Source organism: Dipodomys spectabilis, unplaced genomic scaffold, assembly GCF_019054845.1.
Source record: "Dipodomys spectabilis isolate Male_0828 unplaced genomic scaffold, ASM1905484v1 ptg000178l, whole genome shotgun sequence".
Lineage (NCBI taxonomy): Eukaryota > Metazoa > Chordata > Mammalia > Rodentia > Heteromyidae > Dipodomys > Dipodomys spectabilis.
The window spans coordinates 8,236,397-8,254,468 of NW_024870855.1; positions in this window are offsets into that span (position 1 = coordinate 8,236,397).

Sequence of the window (18,072 nt, forward strand, 5' to 3'; positions counted from 1 at the left end):
TGATGTTTTGATGTTGGTAAGAATCTAGAAAAGTAAATAATATTGTCTAATTATAGTTCTATCACACGGTGCTAGCCTGGTGGGATGATGATCTACTATTCTTTACAAATAAAGACTGCTTTTCATTTGTAGAAGATCATGGCCCTTGACAGTTGGCCCTTCTGTTGGTAGCTATTTGGTACAATGTCCCTTTCACAGTCAGCCAAGCCAGGGTCTTTGATGACCAGGGTCATTCACAAAGGGTAGCTACCATCTTTATTTAAACCCTCTAACTTCTTCCTCAGACCAAGATTTTCTACTCTAAGTCTGTTCAGATTTTAATTTCATTCTTTGTCTCAGTGTTTTATGTTTCTACCTAGATAAAAATGTTCCAACAATGCTAATCCACTTTAAAAAAAATTGGACTGGGGCTGGGAAGTTGGCTCAGTGGTAGAGCGCTTGCCTTGCATGCCTGAGGCCCTGGGTTCGATTCCTCAGCACCACATAAGAAAAAAGAAAAAAGCCGGAAGTGGCGCTGTGGCTCAAGTGGTAGAGCGCTAGCCTTGAGCTGAAGAGCTGAGGGACAGCGCCCAGGCCCAGAGTTCAGGCCCCAAGACCGGACCCAAAAAAAAAAAAAAAAAAAAAAAAAAAAAAATTGGACTGATAGGTTTAAGATTGAATGCATCAGGTTTAAGAATGGAGGCATCAGAAAAGAACCCTATACTTAAAAAGTAATTTGGGGGCTGGGAAGGTGGCTCAGTGGTAGCGTGCTTGCCTTGCATGCATGAGGCCCTGGGTTCGGTTCTCAGCACCACATAAGCAAAAAGAAAAAAGCCGGAAGTGGCGCTGTGGCTCAAGTGGTAGAGCACTAGCCTTGAGCTGAAGAGCTGAGGGACAGCGCCCAGGCCCAGAGTTCAGGCCCCACGACCGGACCCAAAAAAAAAAGTAATTTGGGATACCGGAAAAGACTGAAATTACAAACTTGATCTATGGCCCAAGGAGCTTACACCATAGAAGGTGCTGTGAAGCTCTCCCTCTTAGCAACATTGTAATATTTGAATGTCTTCTCAAAACCATCCACGTTCTAACTTTTTGTGAAATTTTCATACGCCCAAGTGAATGAGAGTTAAAGGTACCCCATCAAGTTATTATCTAAAGGTCAAAACTAGAGCAAAAGTATATGATAAGGTCTTCTTTGGGACTATTTTGTGCTTTTTGATGAGCACGTTTTAGAATATAATTGTCATCTTACAGATATACACTGGGAAATTTAGAGTTCACGAGTTAGTCATCCAGGGTTGCAAGTATAGTCTTGTCCTAGTGTGTAGCTTTCTGCTCTCAGGCTCTGCTACACTATATATAGTCAGCATATCCAATCGTGGGTGTGTGCATCTGTACACTGTTCTCCACACCAGGGCACAGCCATTGCTTCCACTCACATCCAGCACTCATCCCTTCCTGCTCACATCCTTTCTGGCTCCTGACTTTGACACCTAGCTCTGTTGGTTGGCTCTTGTTCTTCCTTTGGAATTGTGCCTCTTCTGCTTTAAGTTTTTGCTGTTACTCCACCAAGATTTGGAGGCCAACCAACAATGTTTCTACTCTACCGAGACTTGGGTGCAAAGTAACAATATTTCTACTCTGCTATGATTTGGACATGAACAACATTTTTACTCTTCTACAATTTAGGGGTTGACAATATTTTTACTCTACCATGAGCTGAGAGTTAACGAACAGTAGTCCTTAACATTTTCCTAAGTTAAATGCATTTATCAATCTTCTAAAAAATGTGAACAAATAAATTTCAAAGTCATAAATTATTTTCAAATAATTGCATAGAAGATAAGGAGTCACATTATCCTCTATCATGTTTGCCAATAACTTTAACTAATATAACTTACACAGCATAGTGCCTTGTAATGGCACATGATTGTTAATCCTAAAGTTGCACAGGAAAATAACAAAATTTCTAGTTACCCATCTAGTGGAATCAAATACAAGCATTCATATACAAATGGTTGGTATAGTGCTTGAAATAAGTAGAAAATTAATGATTCTTACGGGGATGATGGAGAATCTCAATGTTGTTTTGATTTGCATTTCTTCTATGGCCAGAGATGTTGAGCATTTTTTAATGTCTATTGACCATTCTTATTTCCTCTTCAGAGAAATCTCTCTTTAAGTCTTTAGCCCACTTTGAGGATTTGTTTTTGGGGGGGGGTGTTAATTTTTAAGTTCTAAATATATTTTAAATATGAAACCCTTGTCTTTTGTATGGCTGGTGACAATCTTCTCCCAATCTGTGGGCTTTCTGTTGATCTTGCTATCTATGTCCTTTGCCATGCAGAAGCTCTGCAGTCTAATGAAATTCTATTTGTCCAACCGTTCTTTGATTAGTTGTGCTTCTTGGTCTTTATTAAGAAAATTTTGACCTGTGCCAAGGTGATTCTGATGCAGGGTGATATATAAGGATCTAGGTGTTTAACCAGTTTTGTCAGCACCATTTATAGAAGGGGCTGTCTTTCTTCTATCCTATTTTTTGACTCCTTTGTTGAAGATTAGGTGACCATATGTCTGTGGGTTCATTTCTGGGTCTTCAGTTTTATTCCATTAGTCCTCAGGTCTGTTCTTGTGCCAGTACCAAGCTGTTTTTATTACTATAGCTTTGTAATAGTGTTTGAAGTTTGGTATTGATATTCGTCCAGTACTGTTGTTTCTCTACTAACAACAGATCCTGGAGGAGATGTGGCCAAAAGAAATGCTACTACACTGTTGGTAGGAGTGTAAACTTGTTCAACCACTTTGGAAAGCAGTGTGGAGGTTCCTCAAAAGACTCCACATAGAGCTCTCCTATGACCCAGCAGTCCTACTTTTGGGCATTTACCCAAATGATCACAAACAAGGCCACACTAAAGCTACCAGCACGACTATGTTTATTGCAGCATTATTTACCATAGCTAAGATATGAAACCAGATGCCCCTCAGTAGATGAATGGATCAAGAAAATGTGGTATATATACACAATGGTATTCTATGCTTCCATCAGAAAGAATGACATTGCTCTATTACTAAGGAAATGGAAAGACTTGGGAAAAAAATTATATTAAGTGAAGTAAGCTAGACCCAAAGAAACATAGATCCCATGGTTTCCCTCATTTGTAATTATTAGTATATATCTAGGATAGTATTAGCAGATGAGCAGAATAGCTCAATAGCTATATACATATGACCAAATAAGGTGAAGCTAAGTGAAATGAACTCCAAGACATGGAAACAAGAGGGTTTTTTTTTATTGTTTTTCTTTGTTATTATTTTTAATGTACTATGTGATTTCTTTTTTCTTTTGTGTTTTTCCTCCCTATGGCTTATCTCCTGTTGTCACTGTATTTGATTTTGGTCCCCTGAGTATTGTATATACATTTTTCTGGATCAGGGAAGGGAAAGGGAACAACAAACTGGTGAGACAAAGGACAAAGGACAAACTAATGCAACATCGATACAAGACAATATGTTGGAAATGAACTGTATAACATGGGGGGAGGGGGTTGGGGGAGGGTAAGTGGGAGAAAAATGAGGGGGGGAACAAGGTTGATAAGAAATGTCCTCACTACATTATGTATGTAACTGCAACCCCTCTTTACATCATCTTGACAATAAAATTAAATTTAAAAAACAGCTCTTTCAGAATAATTTAAAAAGCATGAAGGGATGAAGGAATTAAAACTCTGAATAGGTTGGCAAGGGCTCAATAGCTATATGCATAGGATAATATAAAATAATATTTTATGAAATGGACTCCAAGAAAAGGAAACAAGAGATAGGTTATAGTTGCCATTGTTGCTGGTTTTGCTGTCTTTTCCTTTTGTCTTGTTTGTTAGTTTGTATTTGGGAGGGTAAGAGAGGGCACAGAAAAGGTGGAAAAAGGTGAACAAACACAATAATGGTACTCACTAGACACTATGTGGAAAATGAGCTGTACATCTTGTGGGTGCAGATGGGAGGGAAAACCTGGGAAAGAGAGTGAGGGAAGGGAAAACATGGTCAAAAGAAATGTATTCATTACCTGTTTCATGTGACTGGAACCCTTCTGTATCTCAACTCTACAATATCAATAAAAAATAAAACTATTGCTAAAATGAAAAAAAAGAAAATTAATGATTATGTTTTTGGAAACAGAGGCACAAATGTCTCCAGTCACCCAGTGTGATTGACTTGGAGCCAGAGGAAATGTTCAGGATTCTTGACATTAAGCATGTTGTCATTTGTTTGATATGTGAAACTCAGAAAAGCAGAATTCACTTGAGTCTAATTTTTGCTTTGCGGTATTGATCAATATGATGACTATAAATGGAACAGACAAAATGGCCATGTTTGAGCAAATGAATGATAATCATTTCTTTAACCTTAGAGAAGTCTTGTATACTATGAACAACAGTAAATTTACTCAACATCCCTTCTATTTTCTAATCAGTGTAGAGAGTTTATTAGCCTGTCTCCTATGACTCTTCTTGGAATTAAATGAAAGAATATACATATTCTTTCTAACACAGGCTTTCACCATGAATTCTGCTTGAGAGGGAATTACTACTATTTTGTTAAATATTTGGGGCAATATTCCTATCCATTCCTAAGGAAATTTTTTCTAGACAGATTTCTATATGACACATGCAAACTTGAAAATTTAGCTTATGTTTTTAACTTCTCTGATTAGACTTTTTTCTTTTATTTTTAATATATTTTTATTGTAAAAATACTGTACAGAGAGGTTATAGTTACATGAGTAAGGTGATGACTACATTTCCTATCAAGCATTGTTACCTCCTCCTTTGTTTTTCCTCTACCTTGCCTCCCTTCCCCACTCCCCAACTCCTGCCTCCTCATCCCCCCACCCCCGAAGTTGTAAAGTTCATTTTCAACATAGTGTCTTGTACATCTCATTGTTATAATGGGTCAACCTGTATCTTTATTTCAGCATTTTGTTATTTCCCTTCCCCTCCCCAAATTAGAATAATGTATATACAAGATGCAGGGCACTGGAATCAAATGCAGTGAAAATAAGGGTTATACTATGGGGGAAGAACATACAAGAGAAACAAAATATCACATCGTATATTTTACATAAGTTTAAAAAAATAGCAAGAAAGAAAAAACCACTTATGTTCCTATCTTGGGGTTCATTTTGCTTAACATCATCTTATATGGTCATATGTACATAGATTTTGACCTTTTCTGCTTTCCTAGACATGTACTAGTTATTGCAAATAAGGGAAACCATGGGACTTATGTTTGTTTGGGCCTGGATTACTTCACTTAATGTAATTTTTCCAAGTCTTTCTATTTACTTACAAATGGGGCAATGTCATTCTTTCTGATGGAGGCATAGAATTTCATTGTGTATATATACCACATCTTATTGATCCATTCATCTACTGAGGAGCATCTGGGTTAGTTCCATATCTTAGCTATGGTAAATAATGCTGCAATAAACATAGATGTGCTGGTAGCTTTAGTATGGTCTTGTTTGTGATCATTCTGGTAAATGCCCAAAAGTGGGATTGCTGGGTCATAGGGGAGGTCTATGTGGAATCTTTTGAGGAACCTCCATACTACTTTCCAAAGTGGTTGAACAGTTTTACACTCCCACCTGATTAGACATTTTTAATGACTTCATTCTTTAAAATGTATGAAAAGTTTTATTTTATCTATTTGCTTAAGATTTTTTTTCTGTTTCACAGAGAATGGTGTTTTACAATCTTCTTTTAAAGAATCCAAATGAGAGTAGATATGACTTCTAAAACTCTTGGGTATTTTTAATCTTCTAAATTTTTAACCAATTGTCATTTGACTAAGGTGTCTTGCTGAGATGTTCTTTCACATACCATCATTAAGATGAATGGTAACTTTGCTCTTTAATACGCATTGTAGGGGCTCGATCCACATCCACTGAATTACTAGTACAGATGAGGACCAATTTCCCAGGGAGGAACATGGGTTCATGGCTGTTGTTTCAGGCAGTTGACTGTCATGTTCAAGCCAGAAAAACACTTCCTAAGACTGACAACAAAAAGTGGGACACTGGTGGTTCCCGCTTGTAATCCTAGTTACTCAGGAAGCTGAGATCTAAGGATTGTGGTTCAAAGCCAGTCCAAGCAAGGAGGTCCATGAGACTCTGATCTCCAATTAATCACTAGAAAACCAGAAGTGGAACTATATGACTCAGTGGTAGAATACTAGCCTTGAGCAAAAGAGCTCAGGGACAGTGCCCAGGTCCTGAGTTCAAGCCCCATGGCCAAAAATAAAAACCAAAAACAACAAAAGTTCAAAGTAGAAAGAAGAAAACTGGCTCTTAGGCCAAAATCAAGTGCTAAAGTGGAGGTCAAATATTACTTTTTTCTGAATTGTATAAAAATATATAATAAATATGATCATCTTTACCACTTGTATCCATTTGAAAATTTCAAGGGCATTAAATACATTCACAATGTCCTGTACTGATCACCACCACTATTCTTGCCCCAGCTTTTTTTTTTTTTTTTGTCGGTCATGGGGCTTGAATTCTGGGCCTGGACGCTGTCCCTGGGCTCTTCAGCTCAAGTCTAGTGTTCTACTACTTGAGCCACAGCACCACTTCTGGATTTTTCTGCTTATGCGGTCCTGAGGAATTGAACCCAGGGCCTTATGCCTGCAAGGCAGGCACTCTACCACTGAGCCACCTTCCCAGTTGTCCCAGCTTAGGGGCAGTGCCCGGAGTTCAAGCTCCCCCCCCCCCCACCACCACCAACAACAAATCAAATAGAACTTTACCTTTTACTTGGGACAATTATTAGTACAACTTGGCTGTGCATTTGGGTATCTGTTGCCATCAAGTGGATTATCTTGGCTTATAGGGTGGCATGCTGGTGAGTAATATCCTTTATAACCACCATGATTCTCAAAGTCATGTAAGCTGTCTTTGTTCTGTTTCCCCACTCTTCTTGTAACTTTGTAGCATCTTATCTTTTTTTTTCTCTATACCTGCAGTTGGTCAAGACAAGGTACTCATAGTAATTAGTACCCAAACTCACAAGTAGGACTGGATTTGTTGTAAATGCTCACATTCTAAGAATACAGTGTTTGGGAATGTGTGCCTAGCTTTGTCTTTAGTCTTTTAATTTCACAGATCAATTCTATTTATGACTTAGGATGCAGCCAACAAAACATACAACCCCAAATCCCTGGCCTACTGTACAAATACTTAGTACCTCATAGTACAAATATTCTACCTTGAAATATAAAAGTACCCAGTTCTACCTTGCTCACAAATTCTCCTTCCACACCTTTTTCTTTTAGCATTCTTCTTTTAGTGCCTTTAGGCATAGCTGGCATGCAACCTAGGGCCTCATGCATGCTAAATGTGCTCTACCACCAAGCTGCACCCTTCCAGATCCTGGTTCCCAGATTGTTATTTTATTCTGTCACATGTTTAGTTCATTTAAAATGGAAAGGAATAATCAGAAAGGAAAATCAGTAGCTGAAATGCCAACCTGAATGGTGCAAGTGGATCTATGTGAGCAGAAAGGATACTGCCAACTTCAGAAACAAATCATAGTCCATTGGTCCTCTGTGACTTGGAAAACCAGTCTTGCTAAACATCTGATCCTCCCCTTGGGGGATGGGGGAGGGCTATCAAACTCTCCTCTCTAGGCAGATTCTGAATATTAAATGCCTTGGAGCTTAGGCGGTGGCTTAATCCTAAACTGAGATATCAGAGAAAGCAAAACACCATATGAACATGAAATCAACACTGGCACACCCACTGCTTACTCACTGACTGAGAAGCCGCTAACATCCCACTGTGAGTCATGACTATGTTTTTAAACCTTTTTTTCTAATAAAAATGAAGCACTGGGGGCACAAACAAAACAATCTACATAAATGTGACTATCTCAAAAACTCTGCAAAGATCTGAACCTCAAAAAAAATACTTATCACTCACTGTGACCATATTAGAGATGTGCAAAAAGGCTTTTTCTAGACTCCCGATTTAAGCTCATTTGAGAAATTAGCTGAGTGTGTAAAGAAACAGATCATGACCACGTTTTACCTTTTTCTGCCTGGTTAGTAAATGGGTTATGCAACAGCCTTGAAGACTGCATCCATGATACCACCTGTGGTTCATTTTGCTTACCTCCAACTATATAGGTCCCGTGTTCTTGTGTCTTGGTCCTATTCTTGAAGTAGAAGTCAGTAAACTTTTAAATTTAAAAAAAAAGCACATGGTAAATATTTTAACCTTTGTGATGCAAGAGACAAAGTATGACATGTATTTTTATGTAAGTATTTGAAGACGAAAATCATACTTAGCCAGATTTGACCCAGAAGCCACAATCCATCGACTATTATTTTGGAAAACTTAGCAAAACTACACAAAATTCCACAATGTGAAAATGCAGCAGTAGGAGGTTGTAAGCACCTAGGATGAGTTTTGCACTTGGAAGTGTAATGCAAAGTATTGTGCTCTAGATAGGCTAGATCACATGACATAGCCGCATATCCATCTTAGAATATGTTGAAGTAACAAAATGTTTTTGTTGTTGCTTTTTCATGGAGGCATACTGGCATTTAATGCTTTGGATTCCATTATTGATATATCTCAAGTTGCATAATAGAGGCTACTAAGAAATGGTTAAAGGATTCTGTAAGGATTCCCCATGTCCAACCTTTGCTCTTGCCATCTGGCTTATGTGAGTATTAAGAAGTGGAACGTGAACATCACATCACTGCGACCAGCATACTCACCACCAAGCAGCACAGAAAGTTTATAAGAATGAATGAGATCATGTCTGTGAAGAGCTTTGAGGTTTTGAGAAGAAATTTCCTTTGTAATTAGAAAGTAATGCTTTATTATTACAGTTATTATGATTATCACCATTATTAAAGGTAGAGCCAGGAGCCACAGCCCTTCCAAATGAGAAAAATTATGAATAAAGCCAAGTAACTCATACAGGAAGTGGTTCATGTACCAATTATGAGCTTCCAGTTTGTAATTACTGTGTCCTGGGTGGCGCTCAATGTACCAGTTGGCTATTCATCTAGAAGACAACCCCTTGCTCTATAATCGCTCCCAGAAGATGCCCAATTCATGCCAGACACAAAGGGAATAGAAGAAAGAACTGTGCGGCCACTGAGTTGTAAAGTTGCAGTTCAGTTGCTTACTATAAACGCTCTTTAAATTCATATAGAAACACAGTAAAATTTTGCCCATGAAGAACTTTGTCTAAAAAAAGAAAGAAAAAAAAAAACCTTCCCAAGTGGGAGACTAACGTGGATGCAAAGAAGGATAACAAAAGGAAATCTATAGTCATGCTATTGACTCAGTATATTAAATGTTGATACAGCTTTTATTTAAGTCCCATTGACGGCAAATTAAGGCTTCAATATTCTCCTCTTTGGTTTCTAAACGCTCGTTTACTCTGCTATATCCCTGGTGCTATTGAGGTGGGAGAGGAAGAAGTGAAATTGAAGGACGGACATAGTAAGCAAAAAAGCTGAACAAGGAGTTCACAGAGTCTTTGATTGTAGGAATGAAGCTCTAGGAAGACATAAGAGACCAGGACTCATCCACACCCAGCAGCCATTGGGAAGATCACAATACACCTCCAACAGCCAGCCCACTCCTGCTCCATGCACCCCCTTTAAACTGTGATTAGCTCTTTCAGGACATGAAGTATGAGCTGCGACTTAATTCAGAAACCCAAGATCTGAGGCTAGGACCAGAATGAATGCCGGAGAAAACCAATCTCTTGCCTTCTTGCATCCAAAGCTACACAGTTGTCTCCAGACCTGGGAAGGATGGGCTAGTCACCACTTTCACCTTACTGGAAGCCAGTTTTAACCCTCTTCAACCCTCCTTCGCCAAGCTGTTTGTTCCAAATCTGTAGTGGCCCAAATTCAGTCACTTACATACCGTCAGTAATGAAGAAGCAGACATTTTTTGATCCTGTGGTGAGACAACATTTTTACAAATTCTAATTCAGAAAAATAGTGGCTTACTTTTTCTTTTGTTAGTAGTGGTGAGGCTTGAACTCAGGGCCGGGGTGCTGCCAGCATTCTATCATTTGAACCAAAGTTCCACTTCTTTTTGTTTGGTTTGGTTTGGTTTGGTATTTTAGTTTTTGTTTTTCTTTTTAGTTTTTTTTGGGGGGAGGGAGAGGGGAGAGGATTTGGTGATGAACTGGAGATAAGAATTTCATGATCTTTCCTGCCCATGCTGGCTTTGAACTGCAATCTTTAGTTCTCAACCTCCTACATAGCTGGGATTACAGATATGAGTCTTTAGGCCCTTTTTTAATCATTCAAAATAAACACAGCCTTATCAAGTCCTTGAAGAAAAAAGTTTATATATATACATATTCATATATACATATATATATATATATATATATATTCACACACATATATACTCTACAAATTATATTGCTGACCTTATTAAATAAATGAAGGTCAGCAAGAGAATTGTCAGAGCCTTTTAGACAATAAAATGTTAAGAAGCCAAGCATGTTTGAGAACAAATCAGAAATTATATTTTAATCTCCAACCCTTATATTTGTAAATTGCTTCAGAGTTCACAGATGATGTTCATATGTCCTGTCTTATTTATATTTGTAATACATGACTTGCATCTTATTATCATTTCTATTTTCCGTCTAAAGGAACACAAAGGCAAACTGATCTATGTAAAATTTATATAACCATTTAGTGACAAAGTGGTAGGTAGAATTCACTTGCTCCATTACTGGCTGCAGACACTAAGAACCATGTTGAGATACAAGTTTGGCTACTGTAATAGATGCCAAAGCAAGAGAGAAGTTTATCATTGTCCAATTATCAGTTGTCTAATTATGAACAATCCAAGGCTGTTCTGACAATTTCACCACGTGGATGATTCAGGTACATGCTATACCATTGATCTTTAGCTCATGGTTTCCATCTCATGGTCTAACTTAATAGTGTCAGTTCCCATGTCCAATCTTGATTCCAGCTAGTTGAGAAGGGGAGGAGAAATGAGAGAAGAGTTCTCTGCTTTGACCCAGGGGCACAATCTAAAAGTTGAATATACATCTATCCTATTCTCATTTGTCAGAACTTGAAAGTACCTAATGGCAAAGAGCCTTGTGTTTAGCTAAGCCAAGTGATTCTGCTGACAAAGAGGACCGTATGGAATACATACTCACGACCTTTCACATATGATTGTTTGTCAAGCATTAAAGTGTTGGTACAGAAAGAGAAAATATGGTTAGTCTGACTCTATTTAATGCAGATTGAGCTGTTCTCTCCTCTGGTTAGAAGATTTTCCTCTCATCTTCAGGTGAGCAAGATGGTTTGATCTCTGGCTCCGCAGGTATGGTAAACAGAACAGTGACCCACATGTATGTCTGTATTCCAATCCCAGAAATCTACAAATACTATCTTTATAGTGAGGAAAAGGAGTTTTCCGTTGTGATTAAATTAAGGATTTTTAGAGGGAAAGATTAACCTGAATTACCTGGCTGGGTAGAATACTCCTTTTAAAAAGGGAGACCAGAGATCAATGTGAATAGAAGCAGAGATTGTAGTGGCCACCTACAACCCATGGAATATTGGCACATAACAGAAGCTAAAAGAGTAAAAGAATTGATTCTCTCTTAGATTTTTTTTAAAGGAACTAGCCCTGTCCACATTTTTTTTCCTTTTTATTGGTCATGGGGCCTGAACTCTGGGCCTGGGAGCTGTCCCTGAGCTATTCAGCTCAAAGCTAGTGCTCTACCACTAGAGCCACAGCGCCACTTCTGGCTTTTCCTGCTTATGTGGTACTGAGGAATCGAACCCAGGGCCTCATGCATGCAAGACAAGCACTCTACCACTAAGCCACCTTCCCATCCCTTAAACCACAGGTTTTTGTTGTTGTTGTTTTGCCAGTCCTGGGGCTTGAACTCAGGACTTGGGCACTGTCCCTGCACTTCTTGAGCCACAGCACCACTTTCAGCTTTTACGTGCTACTAAGGAATCAAACCCAGGGCTTCATGCATGCTAGGCAAGCACTCTACCACTAAGCCACATTCCCAGCCCCTCCTGTCCACATCTTGATTTTAGCCCTCAGCGACTTTTGTTTTGCTTCTGACTTTTATATTTGAAAAGAATATATTTCTGTCATTTGTATTGTTTTAAGCAACTATGTGTATAATCATTGATAATACAGGCAGTGGGAAACTAATTTAGTGATTGATCTGTGAGCTCTGGTGCTACCTTTCTCAGAAGGGCTGAATGCCAGGACTCAACTCTGGGTATGTTGGTAGTGGTGGAAGTGGTAGGGAATCTGCCAGAAACTGGCTTAAAAACAAATGTTGAGTTTATTTGTAAATGATGTGGAGCCCGTGGAAGCCTTTTCCTTCTTGAATCTTGCTAGATAATGAATCTTATTATAAAGCTAGGTGGGCCAATTATGGCCCAGCAATCACTATCTACACAGTCTTGGTTTAAAACATCTATAGAAGTTCATTGTGTTGTTTGCATTCCAATCACTTAGTACAAAAAAAAATAACAAGGTTCATTATCAAGCTGTTCTGTCCACATGTACTGTACTTGCAGAGGTAGGTAACTGTGTGATTGATTCATTGATTGATTGATTGATTGATTGAAAGTAACACCTCAAACTTGGGGGGAAGAGAAGTTGGGAGGGGGAATGGGAGAAAATGAGGGAAGAGGAAATATTATTCAAAAGAATTGTACTCATTACCTTACTTCTGTAACTGTAACCCTTCAGTATATCACCTTTACAATAATTTTTTTCCCTTTAAGTCTGTTCAGTTTATTCTATGGAAATTACACATCAATGCCACTGTTTCGAAGCAAAGCTCCCCAGGTGATTCTTTTTTTTAAATAAGTTTTTTATTGTAAAAATATCATACAGAGGGGTTACAATTATATGAGCAAGGTAATGAGTACATTTCTTATCAAGCATTGTTGCCTCCTCCTTTGTTTTTCCCCTCCATCCCTTCCCTCCCATCTCCACAACTACACTCCCCCCACCCCTCCTAAATTTTTAAAAATAAAAATAAATAAAAACAAATTTAAAAAGAAAGTAACAAAAAAGTAACAACTCAGATAGAAAAACAAAAGAGGGAAAGGAAAATAAAACAAAAACTTAAAATCTTAAAAGAAGATAGTAGACTCAGTAAGTTTGTCTAGCTATTAGACTACTCATTTATGAGTTGGTGTGAAGTTCTGTGGTCTTTGGACACTGTCCCACAGAGAACATTGCTGTTATCACCCTTTCCTTTTCTCTTGAAGGCATTGAATGATGAGTCGAGAATGTCCACAGGCTTAATCAGTGTCCAAGTAAATGAACAGAGGCATGGCACCAATATTTCGAATGTGAATTGCTGGATGCTGAAAGGACTTGTGCCCTGAAATTGTGTGCAATCCAACACACTGGATTAACACAGCAAAAAATTTAAAACTAGCTTCTCCTTCTGGATAGAACTAGTCAGATGCCTTATCTGAAACTCCTTCTGTGGAGAGCAGCTTCATGCTGAAGCTTATCAGCAGGTTTTGGTTGCAAATTTTTCCTAAGGAAAGGGGCATCCTGTACAAAAGACAGGTCTGTGGTCACAGATCTTTGAAAGGACAACCAATCCGCTTAAAGGTTGAATTTTAGCCTAGTAGGAATCGGTTCCAACGACAATCATTTGCAATAATTATGTGGTCTTAGTTTCATCTTAGTATCATCTTTTCTCTCTTTCTTTTCTGTTCTTTTCCTTTTTTCTTTCTTTCTTTCTTTCTTTCTTTCCTTCCTTCCTTCCTTCCTTCTTTCTTTCTCTTTCTTTCTTTCTTTCTTTTTTTCTTTCTTTCTTTCTTTCTTTCTTTTTTCTTTCTTTCTTTCTTTCTTTCTTTCTTTCTTTCTTTCTTTCTTTCTTTCTTTCTTTCTTTCTTTCTTTCTTTCTTTCTTTCTTTCTTTCTTTCTTTCTTTCTTTCTTTCCTTCCTTCCTTTTTTGTGCTGGTACTGGGTCTTGAACTCAGGTCCAGGCTCTATTTCTTAGCTTTTTCACTCAAGACTGGCACTCTACCACTTGAGTCATGGCCTCATAGCTGGCTTTTTGGTGGTTAATTGGAGATAAATGTCTCATGGGTTTTTCTGTCCAGGCTGTCTTTTAATAATGGTTCTCAAATCTCAGCATCCTGAGCAGCTATCCACCGTGTTATGCTAGAATTATCATTTTGATTTACAGAAGAAGAACCTAAGACTGAGAAAGATTAGGTAGTTTGTCTAAATGGACTCAGTTTAGACAGGTACGTTCCACACCTAGCCTGGCCCTGAGCTCTTTGGACTATTACCTGAAGCTTCAGTAGTGTCATTTAATGTACCTGCAGTGATTAAGGCATACCAGTATATGATAAAGCAGCAGCCATGTAGCATTCAGGGATCATCCCAGCTCTGCAAAGACCTGAGGAGAGGGAGCTTGGGAGTGTGCTTGGACAGGTCATTTTCAGCCATGTGAACAATATAAGTACAATACTGCGTGGAACATTTCCCTAACTGTCTTTCTCCTGTGTTCTCAGGGTTCCTAGGAGTGAATGTCGTAGGCTATAGGATTTACTCAGGAACTTTTTCTATGCACAGAATGGCCTGCCCAGTTGCTTTTTCTATGCACAGAATGGCCTGACCAGTAGCTTTTTCTATGCACAGAATGGCCTGACCAGTAGCTTTTTATACCATTGTCATTTTATTTTATGTTTTTATTTTCCTTTAGGAGTTTTTATCTTTTCTATGATTTTCACATTTGCTTTCAAGTTTATATTCTTTCTCTTAGAATATGATCTCTCTGAAAGCAGACCTCTTATTCACTCTCATATCCCCAGAAAGTAGGATCCTGGTAGATTCTGAACGAATACCTACTTAGTGAATGGATGACATGACATTTGCATGAATTCTTCTAATTTTGATGACCTGGACTACACATATTATATATGGTTGCTGTGCCCGTCTTGAGCAGAAAATTCATCATTCCTGATGCCATCTTGATTTCTCATGGCCTATGCCAGCTGAGCGATCCCTTCTGAAGTGAGAGAGTAGCACTATCTGTCTATATGGTGATCAACAGGAAGTGTCCCCTGACAAAATTGCCAAGGCTTCCAAGTATGCCCAGCTACCCATTGCCAGAGCAAGCTAGGATGAGTTCCAATCTCTAGAATAATCCATGCTACACAATCCATACATTTGATTGCTCAAAGTCATCAAGTATCCCACTTGAGTTTATTGGAAACTAGTAAGTAATACAATTAAAAAATCTATGCTTAGTATTCAATGGTCCAAATATTGTTGTGGTGTAAAACATATACAGTTTTTGTTGTCAAGAAAATTTTCCTTGGTATTACCTGGTGCCATACCCCATGAGCGCTTTGCTCAGTGGAACTCATCTAACAGATACTTAGATGTCATCTCCCCTCATATTGTGAACAATGATATATCGTTCTCATACTCCTGGGTAGTTTTATATGTATTACACTTATCTCCTTTGTGCATGTTGTTAATTCTTTTAAGAAAAAGATCGTATCTCTTTTTTGTTGGGGATCAAACCCAAGGTCTCACACATGGTAGGCAAGTGCTCTTCCTTTAAGCTTTACCTCTGATCTTTACTTGTTGTTCTGTTTTCTGGCTCATTGTCTACCAGGTGACATTTGATAGTTTATTCATTTGCATATTGTAGTTATGAAGACCTAGCTGGATAAACCTGCAGGTGTGTAGCCTGTTTTCAGCTATGTTCACACCCACTATTGGAAGTCCTTACCTATATGACATGTTTGGGAGATGTCTTAAACTAATCAGAATGCAGCAACACTAAAGCTGTAACTGAACATGTTGACTTTCTTTTGACTTCTTCTTACTATAGGTTTAAGTCTTGTCTTACTCTTGTTGAAATTTAATTCTCCGTTTAGCCATAAGACTTCATACCACTATCCACCCTCAAGAAAAAATGTCTTCCCAATCCAGTTTTCCTGGATTTTCTGAATTGCTCATGACTCTATAAGATTGTTCAGCTGGCTTTATTTTGTATGCAGTTTCTGTTCTTCACATGAGCCACACTGATCCATACTCACCATCAGTGGGATGGGTGCTGGGGCGAGGGGTCCTCACTCCACAAGTCACACTCGTGCCGTGACAGCTTCTGTGAATAAATAAACCATAGTTCATGAACACATTCTGTTCCAATCACTATACCAGAATGTATTTACTCCTGGGCTACATGTCTTTTAAGCATATATATATAGTTATATATATACTTATAGTATATATATATTTTTTTCACTGTGTTTCTTATAAAACTAGGAGCAGGATTACTGTGTTTTAAACCTGCCAAAAGAAGATTTTGGAAATAAAGAAAAAAGAGAGGGCTGGGATGTAGCTCAGTGGCAAAGCGCTTGCCTAGCAAGTGCAACGTCCTGGGTTCGATCCCCAGTACCAAAACAGAAAAGAAAAAAATACAGTTAAAAAAAAAAAAGAAAAAAGAGAGTTTTATTTGTAAACAGATTTCAAAAGGCCCCTAAATCAACAAAACAGAAAACAAAAACAAAACACTATCAAGGAGAAAAACAAAATCCCCAAAGTTTCTAATGTTACAATGATTAATTCATCTCCTCAAAGTGTGAAAAGGACATCTTTCTTACTTCACCACATCCATAACAGTCCTGGCCAACCATTAGATATTAACAATAAAGTTATTTTTCAATAAATTTATTTTTCAGGCAGGCAATTTTTTTACACTTTCAAAGTCTTATTGTGAGATCATGAACTATACACCTATCATTCTTGTTATATTTCCACTGCAAAATGTTTTATCTTCTCTGTGCAATATAGCATATATAATATATACATCTATTTCTAATATCTATCACATAATTTTATAATATATGTAATATATTATATAATATGTGATGACTATTATATATTATATTGTATATAGTTTGTTGTATATACTATAACATGTTATATCATACATTATATAATATGTATATTATATAAATGCTTGATCATTATAGCAGAAGTGTTAAGCATAACATAGTATGCATGTACTCAGCTTCCATGATAATGACAACAAGTTTTTCAGGGTAAATATGCCAGCTAATACTTCCAACAGAAGGGTGTGAGTTTCAGTTGCTCCACATTCTGATTGTTTAATATTGCCTGTTTCAAGTACAACCATTCTGTTGACTCCAAAGATATTTCATTGCAGTTCATAGTTGACTTTCTCTGTTTCCCTGTAGCCACTTGGTAATCTTTTGTCTAGTACCATACAATCTTAACTCTTTTTTGAGTGTTAGGCTATTCACTTAAAAGTGTCACTTTATTAGAAGGGTTTTGGATTCTGAATATATATTTTATATCCAATATATGTGCTATCAATGATTTCTCCCACTCTGTGGTTTGCCATTTCCTCCTATAACGATGCTCTTTGATGAACAAGAGTTCTTAATTTTTGTGTAATTCCGTTTTTTCTCCTTTCCTTTTATGGTTAGCAGTGTTTTGTCCCCTTTACAAAATTTTTGCTTATTCCAAGGTCATGACATATGCTCCTGAGTTTTCTTCTAAAAGCTTCATTATTGTTGTTTTTTACCTTTCACATTTAAATCTACTATCCAACTAGGATTGAATTTTTGTGGATGGTGTGAGATTAAAGGGTCAACATTTATTTGTTCCCAAATGGATATCTAATTGACCTCATGCCATTTATTGAAAATATAATAATTGTTATTTTCCCTCACTGCCCTGCAGTGTCAGCTTTGCCAACATCAGGTGTCACTATGTATCTGGGTCTGTTTCTGAATTCTCATTTGTTCTTTTGTTTTATTGTCTATCCTCATACCAGTATCAACCTATTATTTAAGTCTAGTAGTTTATGTCCTTGTGTTATATTCTCTAAAACTGCACCAATTTTTTAGCTTTTTTTTTTACATGTACTTTAGAATCTTACTTCAAAATACAAATGCATGTGCTGAAATAGGGACTGAGATTACATTGAATCTGTAGATCAATCTGAGGAGAATTGGTATATTGTATATGTGTGTGTGTGTTTTAGT